The sequence below is a fragment of the Nansenia antarctica genome (genome assembly GCF_963989245.1).
Source record: "Nansenia antarctica genome assembly, chromosome: 2".
Lineage (NCBI taxonomy): Eukaryota > Metazoa > Chordata > Actinopteri > Argentiniformes > Microstomatidae > Nansenia > Nansenia antarctica.
Genome location: NC_137675.1, coordinates 48,863,730 through 48,880,418, shown reverse-complemented (window position 1 = coordinate 48,880,418; position 16,689 = coordinate 48,863,730).

Here is a 16,689-nt window from a genome sequence, read left to right as displayed (position 1 = left end):
TCTGCTATGTAAACTACTTCCTTATGAATAAATACGTTAGATTATACGCTATAGTGTTATATGTATTCATAATAGAGGTGTTAACGTTACTTTGGGCGTTTTGGTGTGGATTAATTTAGCTTTATTTCTGCTATGTAAACTACTTCCTTATGAATAAATACGTTAGATTATACTCTATAGTGTTATATGTATTCATAATAGAGGTGTTAACGTTACTTTGGGTGTTTTGGTGTGGATTAATTTAGCTTTATTTCTGCTATGTAAACTACTTCCTTATGAATAAATATGTTAGATTATACGCTATAGTGTTATATGTATTCATAATAGAGGTGTTAACGTTACTTTGGGTGTTTTGGTGTGGATTAATTTGCTTTAACAAGCACCATGGCTTGGACGCAATGATTAACAATGATAGCTAGACACCGTATTAACCTTATGTAGGCTCAATATACGCTATAGTGTTATATGTATTCATAATAGAGGTGTTAACGTTACTTTGGGTGTTTTGGTGTGGATTAATTTAGCTTTATTTCTGCTATGTAAACTACTTCCTTATGAATAAATACGTTAGATTATACGCTATAGTGTTATATGTATTCATAATAGAGGTGTTAACGTTACTTTGGGTGTTTTGGTGTGGATTAATTTAGCTTTAACAAGCACCATGGCTTGGACGCAATGATTAACAATGATAGATAGAAACCGTATTAACCTTATGTAGGCTCAATATGCCAAGTCAATAATAATAATAATAATAATAATAATAATAATAATAATAATAATGCCAAGTCAATAACATTCCAGCTGAACCTTCTAATGTCTTAACGTCTGCCTCTGTGTGGTCTATATTTTCAGACAACCACCAATCTCTCCTCACTACACTGTCTGAGGCCCCATCTATCATAGGGGTTAGACTCCTAACCCTGTCTGCAAGTGGACTCTGAAGGTCCTGTGTAAAGGTGAGACATGGAGAAAGGCATGGACACACACAGGCAAACACACACACACACACACACACACACACACACACACACACACACGCACACACACACACTCTCACATGATTGCATACACAATGTTTACATTTGTAAAGCACTAATGTCTATTCCATGAAGATAAGAGTCTGAGGAGGGAATCATCATCAATGCTTCTCTCCTCTGCTTGTCTGACAGCTCCCAATAGCAGGTCATGTGGTGCAGAGGCAGGGCCTGTGAACCACCACACCTTCAGCTGGATTCAGGTGAAGAACAGTCACAAGCAGAGCTGTAGATCATCAGCAGCAGCCAAGGGAGAGCCTTCTTCTTCCTCCATCTCTCGCAGAGCAGAGCAGAATGGCTACTCTTATTCTCAATAAGTCTAACGCCTTTGAAAGTAATCATGAAGTTCACATCCCACAGGGCAACCCATGTAATATTAAGAATTTCCATCGAGCTGTACTTCTCCATGTTATTGTTACTCATAAGGCCAAGCCCTGGGTATGACTGGTAAATACATGTGGCCAACACATCTCACACCAGATTACTTTTATTTGACTATTACTCACCACAAAAGCATTCATACATCGTTTTTTATTTGAACTCAGCATTTACTTGAATATATTTTGTTTGCAATCTTATTTATCCTATCCTCCTATCCTCCTATCCTCCTATCCTCCTATCCTCCTATCCTCCCATCCTCCCATCCTCCCATCCTCCTATCCTCCTATCCTCCTATCCTCCCATCCTCCTATCCTCCTCTCCTCCTATCCTCCCATCCTCCTATCCTCCCATCCTCCTCCTATCCTCCTATCCTCCCATCCTCACATCCTCCTATCCTCCTATCCTCCTATCCTCCCATCCTCCTATCCTCCTCTCCTCCTATCCTCCCATCCTCCTCCTATCCTCCTATCCTCCCATCCTCACATCCTCCTATCCTCCTATCCTCCTCTCCTCCTATCCTCCCATCCTCCTATCCTCCTATCCTCCTATCCTCCTATCCTCCTATCCTTCTATCCTCCTATCCTCCTATCCTCCTATCCTCCTATCCTCCTATCCTCCTATCCTCCTATCCTCCTATCCTTCTATCCTCCTATCCTCCTATCCTTCTATCCTCCTATCCTCCCATCCTCCTATCCTCCTATCCTCCTATCCTCCTATCCTCCCATCCTCCTATCCTCCTATCCTCCCATCCTACTATCCTCCTATCCTCCTATCCTCCCATCCTCCCATCCTCCTATCCTCCTATCCTCCTATCCTCCCATCCTCCTATCCTCCTATCCTCCTATCCTCCTATCCTCCCATCCTTCTATCCTCCCATCCTCCTATCCTCCTATCCTCCTATCCTTCTATCCTCCTATCCTCCTATCCTCCTATCCTTCTATCCTCCTACCCTCCTATCCTCCTATCCTTCTATCCTCCCATCCTCCTATCCTCCTATCCTCCTATCCTCCCATCCTCCTATCCTCCTATCCTCCTATCCTCCTATCCTCCTATCCTCCTCCTATCCTCCTATCCTCCTATCCTCCTATCCTTCTATCCTCCTATCCTCCTATCCTCCTCCTATCCTCCCATCCTCCTATCCTCCTATCCTCCTATCCTCCCATCCTCCTATCCTCCTATCCTCCTATCCTCCTATCCTCCTCCTATCCTCCCATCCTCCCATCCTCCTATCCTTCTATCCTCCTATCCTCCTATCCTCCTATCCTCCCATCCTCCTATCCTCCCATCCTCCTATCCTTCTATCCTCCTATCCTCACATCCTCCTATCCTCCCATCCTCCTATCCTCCTATCCTCCTCCCATCCTCCTATCCTCCTATCCTTCTATCCTCCTATCCTCACATCCTCCTATCCTCCCATCCTCCTATCCTCCTCCTATCCTCCCATCCTCCTATCCTCCTATCCTTCTATCCTCCCATCCTCCTATCCTCCTATCCTCCTATCCTCCCATCCTCCTATCCTCCTATCCTCCTATCCTCCTATCCTCCCATCCTCCTATCCTCCTATCCTCCCATCCTCCTATCCTCCTATCCTCCCATCCTCCTATCCTCCTATCCTCCTATCCTCCTCCCATCCTCCTATCCTCCTATCCTTCTATCCTCCTATCCTCACATCCTCCTATCCTCCTATCCTCCTATCCTCCTCCTATCCTCCCATCCTCCTATCCTCCTATCCTTCTATCCTCCCATCCTCCTATCCTCCTATCCTCCTATCCTCCCATCCTCCTATCCTCCTATCCTCCTATCCTCCTATCCTCCCATCCTCCTATCCTCCTATCCTCCCATCCTCCTATCCTCCTATCCTCCTATCCTCCTATCCTCCTATCCTCCTATCCTCCCATCCTCCTATCCTCCTATCCTCCTATCCTCCTATCCTCCCATCCTCCTATCCTCCTATCCTCCTATCCTCCTATCCTCCTATCCTCCTATCCTTCTATCCTCCTATCCTCCTATCCTCCTATCCTCCTATCCTCCTATCCTCCCATCCTCCCATCTTCCTATCCTCCTATCCTCCTATCCTCCTATCCTCCTATCCTTCTATCCTCCCATCCTCCCATCTTCCTATCCTCCTATCCTCCTATCCTCCTATCCTCCTATCCTCCTCTCCTCCTATCCTCCCATCCTCCTATCCTCCTATCCTCCTATCCTCCTATCCTCCTATCCTCCTATCCTCCTATCCTCCTATCCTTCTATCCTCCTATCCTCCCAACCTCCTATCCTCCTATCCTCCCATCCTTCTATCCTCCTATCCTCCCAACCTCCTATCCTCCTATCCTTCTATCCTCCTATCCTCCTATCCTCCTATCCTCCTATCCTCCTATCCTTCTATCCTCCTATCCTCCCAACCTCCTATCCTCCTATCCTTCTATCCTTCTATCCTCCTATCCTCCCATCCTCCCATCTTCCTATCCTCCTATCCTCCTATCCTTCTATCCTCCTATCCTTCTATCCTCCTATCCTCCCATCCTCCCATCTTCCTATCCTCCTATCCTCCTATCCTTCTATCCTCCTATCCTCCCATCCTCCCATCTTCCTATCCTCCTATCCTTCTATCCTCCCATCCTCCTATCCTCCCAACCTCCTATCCTCCTATCCTTCTATCCTTCTATCCTCCTATCCTCCCATCCTCCCATCTTCCTATCCTCCTATCCTCCTATCCTCCTATCCTTCTATCCTTCTATCCTCCTATCCTTCTATCCTCCTATCCTTCTATCCTCCTATCCTCCCATCCTCCCATCTTCCTATCCTCCTATCCTCCTATCCTTCTATCCTCCTATCCTTCTATCCTCCCATCCTCCCATCTTCCTATCCTCCTATCCTCCTATCCTTCTATCCTCCTATCCTTCTATCCTCCTATCCTCCTATCCTCCTATCCTCCTATCCTCCTATCCTCCCATCCTCCTATCCTCCTATCCTCCTATCCTCCTATCCTCCCATCCTCCCATCTTCCTATCCTCCTATCCTTCTATCCTCCCATCCTCCTATCCTCCCAGCCTCCCATCTTCCTATCCTCCTATCCTCCTATCCTTCTATCCTCCTATCCTTCTATCCTCCTATCCTCCCATCCTCCCATCTTCCTATCCTCCTATCCTCCTATCCTTCTATCCTCCTATCCTCCTATCCTCCTATCCTCCTATCCTCCTATCCTCCTATCCTCCTATCCTCCTATCCTCCCATCCTCCTATCCTCCTCCTATCCTCCCATCCTCCTATCCTCCTCCTATCCTCCCATCCTCCTAACCCTAACCCTAAAATAAGCTAAGCTAAGCTGCTAAGCTGCTAAACTGTGTCTACTGTCATACATAGACCACCCTGGGGGGTAACCCTAACCCTAACCCTAAGCTGCTAAGCTGTGTCTACTACTGTCATACATAGACCACCCTGGGGGGTGATAGGAGGGTCGTAGAGACACCATTCAAATGGTTTTGGATTCCCTGTCCTCTCCTCTATCCAGGGGTGTTGGAATTGTTCTCCTAACTACACGGGAACCATAAGTTATTAACCCCAGGAAGAGTAACACACTACGGGACGTATAACACTGGCTATGAAGGGGGTAGAAACACAAGGTGAACGTGGATAAGTTCATTAGGTCATAACGGTCATTTTAAGCCAGCCCGCTATGACCCCGGGAAGTTATTTAAATTAATTAAAAACACGACGAAACTTGCTAAGCTAACATCGCTAACTCCCTCCTGGCTCTTAAAGCCACAAGCGACCTTTTCTCATCTCAAGCTTCATTAGCTCACCACATCTACAGATTTGGTCCCACACACTCCAGATTTGAACCCAAGGTTAGAACCAGGGTTAGTTACCTAGGGTATAAAGGGCTTTGCTCAGAACCCATTGAAAGTAGTGGAGGTATTTCAAAGTCCAAATGCATCTCTAACCCTAGGAAACCCTAGGAAGCAAGTTGCCTAATGGCATGAAAATGCAACATGTTGTACTTGTCAAGTGCCTGTACGTGTGAGAACATGTCTTTTTACACTAGGCACTTCACATCAAGCGCTAGAGCTCCCTACAGGTTCCCGCTAGCTCGCGTGCAGGGCCTCCCAGGAATGGCGTAGGAGGGTGAAAGTTGAAATTCTACAATGTCCCATGAAGGGGAAGGAGTGTGTAAAGTTTGAAGAGTGTGACTCTTTCACAGCCCCTTCCCTGGGCCCAAACGTACCCCATTACTTTAATGCAGGCTTTTCCGGCCTAGTGTGAAATTAAAGGTTAAAGGACTTTAGCTCAGCAACCGTAAGCGCCACAGACACGGTTCAGATATTTTCCGAATCGGCTCGGCCCCACCGACAGGCCACACCCACTTTTATACAAGCCACTCCCCCATAAGTGTCTAAGCCACACCCTTTTTGATACAGGCCACTCCCCCTAAGTGTCTAAACCCCTCCCCTTAACTGTCTAAGCCACTCCCACTTTGACACAAGCTCCTCCCACTTTGATACAAGCCACTCCCACTTTTATACAGGCCACACCCACTTTGATACAAGCCACTCCCCCCCCCTTTTAATTAATGAATGAATTAAACTGTCTGGCCACACCCCTTAACTGTCTAAGCCACTCCCACTTGGACACAAGCTCCTCCCACTTTGATACAAGCCACTCCCACTTTTATACAGGCCACACCCACTTTGATTCAAGCCACTCCCCCTTTTAATTAATTCATGAATTAAACTGTCTGGCCACTCCCCTTAACTGTCTAAGCCACTCCCACTTGGACACAAGCTCCTCCCACTTTGATACAAGCCACTCCCACTTTTATACAGGCCACACCCACTTTGATACAAGCCAAATAGAGTGAACAGCCAAAAACTGTTGATGGTGAATGGGAGTCTGGTGATCAATCCCAACCAACTGCAGTGCTGTAGCAGGACAGGGGAGTCTGTGAGCATTTTCATCAAACAGGTGTACTATCAAGCAAAAAGTGCAAGTGATAAAGAGATTTGAATTCCGGCCTAGAATAGGCTTCAAGGTTGAAACTCCTACACATCTGCCCAGCTTATAAATAGAAATCAAAAGTTTATTCTTGCCAATAACTAGTGCAGGTACAGGTAAATTGGAATTCTTGTCACTGCTTTGATCAGCACTAATTAGTTTGTCTTTCCAGTTTCCAGTCCAAGGTGCACATCCAAACTGGTGATTTATTATCTGTAGTCTAGCAGTCTCTCAATTTGATCTTGTTCTACTTCCCATCCAATCACAGTGTGTCTGTATGTGTGATATAGGCAGTGCAATTAAATAACATTGAAGTATACAGTTGTGCAGAGTCAGCTGTTATCATATAAGCAAGAGTCAATTGTCATCGTCTATCATATTGACAGGGTGTTCTTCAAGTGTTATCTGGTGTTGGCCCAGGTGATAGAGTGTGCAGTAGTAGTCAGTGACGCGATCTGGTGGAATGATCAAAGAGGGGGCAAAGTCATTTTTCTGTTTTTTACATATGCTTAAACTACAGATTGTAATCTTTCAAATGATGTGTCATACATAGACATCGGGAAAAAATGTAAGACAACATGAGTATTTGAAACTTGTTAACCCTGAAAACTAAATCCTGAGAAAAAGACCTTCAAAGATTTGGGACTTTTTCACACCTTCACACAGGCAGGTAATGGGCGGTAACAATAGCTGGTCAACCCCACCCCCAACCACTCCCCCTCTAGCTTGACAGCTATCAGCTGTCAATACTGGTCACTGGGTCAGACAGCTATAGTTATACAGCTATAACATTATTACCTAGCAAGGTATTACCTAAGCTAATTACCCAGCTTATTATTATTTATGGTTGTTGTAACTGTTATAGTTAGTCTTGTAATGATACAAAAAAGTCTTCAATCAGAATCAGAATTTATTTTACAGTACACAAGCATAGGTAGGATAAAGATATCACTGTAAATATTGTGTCATACACAGAATATGGGCACACTTCACAAACACGTCATGTCATGTCGACCAAATCACATCTAATAAAAAAAAAAAATATATGGGCACACTTCACACCAATATTGCACGTCACGTCATGTCGACCAAAGCACAAAAAAAGTGTACCCAATCACAGTACTGCAATCAGAATGAACCATGTAAAAAAAGTAGGAGTAAAAAAGTGGCACGTTATTACAGTGATAAATTGCTCCTATCCGAGACACAGAGTTACAGCTCAAATCTAGACTTTATAAAATAACATCAGGCATGACTAATATTAAGGAGGAAAAAGCAGAACAATACTGCGGCAAGCTGTGCAAAGTACAATCAGTGTGCAATTCCTGCATTCCTCCTGTGTGTTTGTCCTGCAGCTACAAACGGACAGCCTTTTTCTGAGGTGCCTTTTTCAGAGGTGCTGTGGAGTCTGGTGGGCAGGGGCATGTAGTGTCTTTCGCCTCATCAGTACAGAATTCTCTGATCTTGTCAAAAAGGTACTTCTGTCTGGCCACGTCAAGTCCGGGTGGGGCTTGCACAGGAAGATCACCTCTGGGGGGCTTGACATCAGTGTGTTTCAGTAGCTGAAACTCGACTGGTACTGCCCCGTCGTATTCCCAGGCTATAACCACGCCAGGTTTCCGAGCATCAAAGCTGCAACAGAATGAAGACAATGCATTAAATGATTGCCCACAGTAAATGATATTATATGACCGCCATACTATGTTCATAAAATGAAATAGGTAAATACATGACAATGAATTACCTGAAGTGATGGTAACTCTTAATCTGTGGGAGCTTTCGGAAGTAGCCACCCAGATGCTTTTGCCAGTCGTAGGTTTGAACCAGCACGGTGCCATTCTCCAGGCCTACAAGCTGGGGGATGTTGACGTGTTTCACTGGAGAGCTGGCCCTCACGACTTTAACAATGTCATCCAAAGTGTCCACTCTGGTCTTCCTGAAGCACTGCTTGATAAGGCCAAAGCACCAGTCGGGGCCAAACTTTGTGTTTGGCATTAGCCAACTAGCGGCTAGCTCGGTTCTAACAAAGAAAGCACATGTTTTTAAACTTTTAACATTTCTGTAATCTATTACACTTGACATGTTACAGTATTCCAGTATTACACACTGAACATGAGTCTTACAACTTTTACAACGTAGACATACTAAGTTACTAACCGTATTTACAACATAGACAGAATACCGAGCTACAATGCTAACATGCTAACAATCTTTAGCTTACAGACTGAACTGGTTTCAGTTAGTTGCTCGTGGGTAATAATAAAGAAATGTCTAAATACACGAACACACTGGTTTCAACTAGTAACTAACAACTAACTTAACTAACAGAGGCATGTACATACATAGAAGATCTTACCTTAGACTCTAGAGTCTAGTCGAACACATTCTGGTGTAAACAAAGCAGGTCGCTGCTTCCTGCATGTGTCTTTTTATCCCTCCCCCTCGCCCAGCTATTGGCTATGTCGATTGAGCTCACAGCCATTCACACCGATTGTTGTTGTTAGCTGCGCTCACGTTCCCGCCCCCAAGCTTCTCAAACTCATCTCATAAAACAAGCTTATTTTGAAGACTTATTACACGTATTTAATTAAATGAAAACTGCTCGAAAAAATAACGAGTGGGTACTTCACTTCTTCAAGTTGCTTCTTATTACAAAAAAAGTAAATCAGATTTTTTGCATTGAAAAACTTTGAACGCAGATTTAAGGCATTCGCACTTTGCGCCCGTTTCGCACTTCGATGACGTCACGTCACAGTTGGACTGAATGTACTAAGATGTACTATGTTGTCTGTTTTACTTGTTACAGGTCTGATGCAGGTGCCAACAATGGCATTGTGCTGCCGCAGCCTGGTTGGCTGCCAGGCCTGTGTGAACCAGGCCATGGAAACGAGCCCGCACTGCATAAAATGCAGGTCTGCCATAACCAGTGACAAAATTGTTACAGTTACTGGGCTATCAGAGGTGCTGGAGGTCATCCAGTACCTCTGAGAGCCCAGTAACTGCAGAGCAGGAAATAATCAAACTGGTTTATTACGGAATAAATAAAGTACATAACTGTAAACACGTGGATTTATTATACATTTACATACATTACTACACTCTACTTAGCGTAAGAGTGCACTAGCCATAGCCTACTGTAGCAGGTTGTCTGAAAAACTGCAGCCTACTAGCTTAAATCAGAATCAGTTTATTGCCATGGTAGTTTATACATACTCTGAATTCCTTTATCTCAATGGTGGAGAATCAAAGAGATTGTGACCAAGGTGAGGGGTCCCATGTAATGTGAATTAAACATGAACTACATTTCCCACACTACAACAGATGAAATTGCAATAAATAAGATTGCAAACAAAATATAAGTAAATGCTGAGTTCAAATGAAAAACGATGTATGAATGCTTTTGTGGTGAGCAGGGGCGGCGCTAGGGGTGGCTACTTGGGCTCAAGCCCCGGATGTTTTCTGAAAAGCCCCGAATGTTTTACTTAAAAAATAAAATAAAAATAAAAACTCTCGTGAGTAACGTGCAGTACCGGAGTCCAACAGAGAGGCAGCAGCTGCGCGACATTAGCCTGCGTACTGCGTAGCCTGCCCTGCCCTGAAGAAGACGTGATCTCAATCAGTGCCTGACTTTGTAAGCATGGATATCCCAAAGTGTTTTTCAACAAAACAAGCGCCAAGAACTGTTGCAGCAGCAGTATCAGCAGCTGACAACAATGACATCACCAGCAGTGATGACATAGATGATGTTTCAGGTTTGTGAATCTTATTAGAAAGGTGACTGACTCACTGACACTACTTTTCCGGTTTGCTAATGCTAGCTGGCTATCATAACATAACGTTATGTTTATAATGAAAATGAAACATAGCAAGGTACTGTTACGGTACATGGTAAGAAATCAAACAAAGGATAATACTTATACAAATAAAGTGAATAACAGGCTGATAGTCTTTGATATCTGCACTCTGGTTGACTGAGTAACAAGTGAAAAAGAATGATGTAACGTTAATGTTACAGCTAGTAAACATGAAGTAACCACATTAAGTATGCCCTTATGGTAGTATGTATGTATACAGAACATGACTCAAATCTATCCTAAGATGTAACGCTAACTAACTAAGTTTGTTTAATGTCCCAGGGGGGATTTGATTTCACAGTACTATACACAGGCCAACAATACATGTAATATATCGTCATATAACACAGGACAAGACAATCAATACAATATAAGTGGTGAGCCCAGAGTCTGCTCTGATATACATACTGTAACATAACTAGCCTCAGCCCATCAATTCTGTAATTCTATACAAATATAAATGATGGTGACTGACATGTGTGTGTGTGTGTGTGTGTTTACTGTCTATTTTGTAATACAGCCTTTTGTCCGCTTTAAGGTGGTGGTAAGTTGAAGGTTGAAGGCAAATTTTTCCGGCGCGCTACGCGCGCACATTATATTCTCCCTCTGGGCTAAGCCCCGGATCTCCTACAATCCTAAATCCGCCTCTGGTGGTGAGTAATAGTCAAATAAAAGTAATCTGGTGTGAGATGTGTTGGCCACATGTATTTACCAGTCCTACCCAGGGCTTGGCCTTATGAGTAACAATAACATGGAGAAGTACAGCTCGATGGAAATTCTTAATATTACATGGTTTGCCCTGTGGGATGTGAACTTCATGATTACTTTCAAAGGCTTATTATTATTAATTATATTATTATTATAATTATTATTATTTCAAAGACTTATTGAGAATAAGAGTAGCCATTCTGCTCTGCTCTGCGAGAGATGGAGGAAGAAGAAGGCTCTCCCTTGGCTGCTGCTGATGATCTACAGCTCTGCTTGTGACTGTTCTTCACCTGAATCCAGCTGAAGGTGTGGTGGTTCACAGGCCCTGCCTCTGCACCACATGACCTGCTATTGGGAGCTGTCAGACAAGCAGAGGAGAGAAGCATTGATGATGATTCCCTCCTCAGACTCTTATTAAAGTATTTGGCCTGCGATAGACTTGCATTCGATCGGCGACCCGACTCCTCCCCCTATGTGGAATGGATTGTAATGGACTTTATTTGTCATTGCTACAGTACAGGTACCAAACAACGAAATTTAGGAGGGGTGGCTCCCCTGGTGTTAGGAAAGGAAAAAGAAAACACATTTTAGAAAAAGCATAGATGCATAAAATCACAAGAAGGTAAGGAGCTGGTTTACATCAATAAAGGCTATGTACACAATCCACTGTACTATACTGCACAGATAGTCAACTAGGGTTGTCATATTGCACAAAAAGTATTTTTTCACATTATTTTAAAGTGTCACAGTTTGCAGGCTTGAAAATGTACATGTTTGTGCCTCAGCACTAGCTGCCATACAATCCGTCCGGACTGTCCTGGGCCCAGAACTTAGGCCTTTTCTGTGTTCAGGGCCTTGACGGCCCTGTGGTAGAAGCAGTTCTTCAGTCTGTTTGTCTTAGCGGCCGGGGTCCTGTACCTCCTGTTCGAGGGCAGCTTGACAAAGTGTTCGTGCCCAGGGTGGGTCGGGTCCTTGGAGATCTTGGAGGCCCTCCTGAGACAGCGTGTTTTGTACAGCTCCTCCAGAGAGGGGAGGGGGGCGCCGGTGATCTTCTGTGCTGTTCTCACGACTCTCTGTAGCTCGTTTCTATGTATTTTAACAGTGAATTTTACACACACACAGATAAAATGTTTATTGTATTGGAGGATTTTTAATGAATGCTGATAGGCGCCGACAGAATATCAGCCGCATTTTGTGAATAAACAATGTTTATTTTTTTTAAAAAACGTTTACAAATCGCAACTAGGAAGTGAAGGTGGGGGCGGCGCCCCAGCGCCCTCTATCGGCCAGCCGCCACTGGTTAGTAGCCTGTGTTACAGGGACACCTAGGGGCGACCTGATAATGTTGCATGTAAGACCCGGATGTTGTATGTGGGCGTGCGCGGGAGGAACCGCAGTTTAATAAAAGTCATACTGAAACAGTTTTGGGTCGCTCCACCGCCAAAAAATCTCACTCCAAACTTTTGGTGAAACTTGCCAGCCCTGCAGATTCACCCAAGATGGCCGCCAGCCTAACAACACAACCAGACTCACCTAAGATGGCCGCCAGCCTTACAACACAACCAGACTCACCTAAGATGGCCGCCAGCCTTACAACACATCCAGACTCACCTAAGATGGCCGCCAGCCTTACAACACAAGAGAAGGGTCCATCTGCAGACATCAAATCTACCCGGAAGCTTGATGGACCATATTTGGTTGGAGTGGTTGGAGCGCGTCATCATACCGCGCCTGCATATTCGCATAGACTAGTCATCGCATGCATTTGAGGGGTAGTGGTGGTCTAGTGGATATTGAGTTGGACTTGTGATCGGAAGGTTGTGAGTTCGAATCCCGCCTGAAGCCACACCACTACTAGTGTGCCCTTGAGTAAGGCACTTAGCCCTCAGTTACTCCAGGGGGAATGTCCCTGTAATTCGTAATTGTAAGTCGCTTTGGATAAAGGCGTCTGCTAAATGGCAAAATTAATTAAAATTAATTATATGACTGTAACACATGCTTCTTCCTACTCCTTTTCGAACAATTGATAGGGCTGTACTCTACATATTATTATTTTTTTAATTTATTTTTTTAAATCATGTTCGAAATAAAGATTCATTCATTCATTCATATGCATTATATGACTGTAACTTGTGTATGACTGTAACTAAGATGTTTTGGTAAACAGCTAAAATAACACAAATTCTGTCTGTGACCAAATATATATATGGGCCTAACTGTAGAATCCATTGCTGGAAATGTGTTCATGGTTTCCACCGTAGTTTCCACCGTAGTAAGGCGATGACGTAGTCTATGCAAATATGCAGGCGCGGTATGATGACGCGCACCAACCACTCCAACCAAATATGGTCCATCAAGTTTCCGGGTGATAGATTTGATGTCTGCAGCTGGATATACTTGGAGAAGGCGGCCATCTTAGGTGAGTCTGGTTGTGTTGTAAGGCTGGCGGCCATCTTAGGTGAGTCTGGTTGTGTTGCAAGTATATCCAGCTGCGGACATCACGTCTATCACCCGGAAGCTTGATGGACCATATTTGGTTGGAGTGGTTGGAGCGTGTCATCATACCGCGCCTGCATATTTGCATATTGCGCCTGCATATTTGAGAAGGGTCCAGCTGCAGGCATCAAATCCATCACCCGGAAATGTGATGTACCATACGTCATCATACCGCGCCTGCATATTTGCATAGACTACGTCATCGCCTTACTACGGTGGAAACTACGATAGTTATGGAGATAGACTCCAGTTCTATGAGTGGAGCGGAGCCCCATAGGGGAGCTCTGCTCCTATTGGTTTACCCGCTACCTAAAGTAGCCAATGACTGAATTTTTCAATGTCTGCGCCCGCCCTGGGGTGCTATATAAAGGGGCGTCCTTCGCTCCCTCATTCTCCCAAACATATACAAAACAGCCGGGTTTGAACGAGTCGAAGTGGGCCAGCAGCCCTATGGGGCTCCGCTCCACTCATAGAACTGGAGTCTATCTCCATAACTATCGTTCTATATCGTGGAGCTCCGCCCCATAGGGGAGCTCTGCTCCTATTGGTTTAGGCGGAGCGAGCGAGGCCAAATGTACCCCCACTGAGACTATTAATCCGAAAACAATCTCAGCGGCACCCGGAGCTGACCACTGATGTTGGTTCAAGACAACCTTAAAAAGTTGGCCCAACCCACACCGAGTCTGCTCCACTGATCTAGCCCTTACGTGAGCACGCAGGGTCGTAGATCTAACGGAACATGTCCTGGAGGAGGTCCCCTCCCCAGGCACATCCGTAATCATCCTGACAGCACTTGAATAGCATCCCCAACCAGGGTAATCCAAGTGCCATCCCCACTACATCAGTCCTCAGCAAACTGAGGACAGAATGAGAAAGGATGACGAAGAAATATCACTTACCTAACCCTTACGTTGGGTTGTTGATCTAAACAAACATGTCCTGGAGGAGGGTCCCCTCTCCAGGCACATCCGTATTCATCCTGACAGCACTTGAATAGAATCCCCATGACCAGGGTAATCCAAGTGCCCTTCCCACAACATCAGTCATCAGCAAACTGAGGACAGAATGGGAAAGGATTGAGGAAGAATATCACTGACCTAACCCTTACGTGAGCACGTAGGGTTGCTGATCTAACGGAACATGTCCTGGAGGAGGGTCCCTTTCCCAGGCACATCCGTATTCATCCTGACAGCACTTGAATAGAATCCCCATGACTAGGGTAATCCAAGTGCCTTCCCCACTACATCAGTCATCAGCAAAACTGAGGACAGAATGAGAAAAGGATGAGGAAGAAATATCTTCCAAGTAATACCATATAAAAAGTGATGGCGACGACCAAGACGCCGCCACACATATCTCCTCCACTCCCACTCCCCTGAGAATGGCCACTGATGTGGCCATGCCCCTGGTGTCGGCACGGGCTGCCCCTTCGATTCGTATGCGAGTCGCAAAATCAAAGGGACAGCCTCTGCTTTGAGAGTGGTGTCCCAGCTTTCTGTCCGCCATAGCAGATCAGAAGCCGGGGAGAAGATCTCAGTCCTGCCGTGCGCTTCACATTATTGTGCCAACGCGCGCACCGGACAATACAATGTAAAACGCCTCTCCCTCTCTCCGTCGTGAGGAGGAGGACAAAAAGGCGCTCAGAGCACAGCTCTGAACCCTAAAAACACGATTATCCGTAGGGATAAAAACCGGGTTAGGGCGTAATCCAGCTTTTGTTTCGTCATCAGTCATGATCAAACAATCTGCCCGTGACGAGAGAGCGCACAAACACTCGCTCGCTCAGCCGTAGTCAAGGCGAGGAGTAGACTCGTCTTGAGAGACAATAAACGCAACCCTCATGACAAGCTGAGATGGCAGCGTAAAACTTTAATAGTTCCTGCCGCCAATCCCTTGTCAACAGCGACTGTAAGAAGCACAAGAACGTTTCGACCCGACAACAGACAGGGTCAACGTCCTGTCCCTCACACCACTGTGTAAAACTCGCCAGCGCGCCGCATATCCCTTTGCAGTGGATTGCGCGCGTGCACTCTGAATGGTCTGAATGACCGCGTCTGTCAGACCCCTGCGTTCTAACAATCCCTCTCAGTAACCAGGCCATGAGGGGCCCCGATTGCCCCTCATGGCCTGGTTACTGAGAGGGATTGCCCCTGAGGGGATTGCCCCTCATGGCCTGAAATCGATTGCCCCGATTTCCGGGGGCAATCCCCGGTTTGGATGACCTGTCCCCGGCGACAAACTGTCCCCGGAAAAGTCCCTGTTTCAAGCATTTCATTTCATTTTTTTTTAAAAATCTTGGCTTGTAGTGTCACCGAACCTGCTGCCAAGGGTCCTACCCTACGATACGATAGTTCTTGTTCATGATTGGACAGCTCAGGGCTTGTGCCCTTTTCTATCCATCGTTTCGCTTGGATGTGGAGGTGTAGATGGAGGGGAGGAGCGGTAGCTGAGCCAATGGTAGATGGAGGGGAGGAGCAAGGGTCCTACCCATGGGGTCCTCCACCCCTTTATAACGTCAATGTATGCATATTACCCGTTAATGGACGATCGTTACATTCAATAGAAAGCATTTCAGCCCCGATTGTTCCCCATTAACGAGCTCATTATGATTGAATGGAGCAATAACAAGGTCATTCTTCACCACTCAGTGAATTACATCCAAGCGTGGGGAAAGCACGCAGACAGTCTCAATGATAATACAATGAAATATATGCAGTGGGTGTATAAAGTTGTTTTAAATTATTAATACAAATACAATACAATATACAGAATTTTGACAACATCATTAGTCTTATGTTAGGCTTAAACATTATGTTAGGCTTAAAGTATGAGTAGGGTAGTGGAGATAAAAATGGGCATAAAAAGCACAATAGTGTGTACAGTTAAATCCTCTTTTTTTCTGGGGGAGGACCCCCAGACCCCCCGCTTGGTTGATGGTTGGCTCGTCAACCTGAACAGTTCTAAGAATTACTTTTAATACCACTTACAGTACACTGACACTAATGTTGAGAGGCACATTCCAGTTGTTACACTTGAGTATTCTTGCTTGAATGTGTATACATTGGTCAAAATAAGGTCAAAATAAATGAAACAGCAATTGTCCCCGTTTCTGTATTTCATCATGATAAAATGTATCCATTTTTCCTAAAAAGTTGGAAATGTCCCCAGATTGCATCTGAGAAATCTGGTCACCTTATTCATGGGACATCAGCACATTAGCTG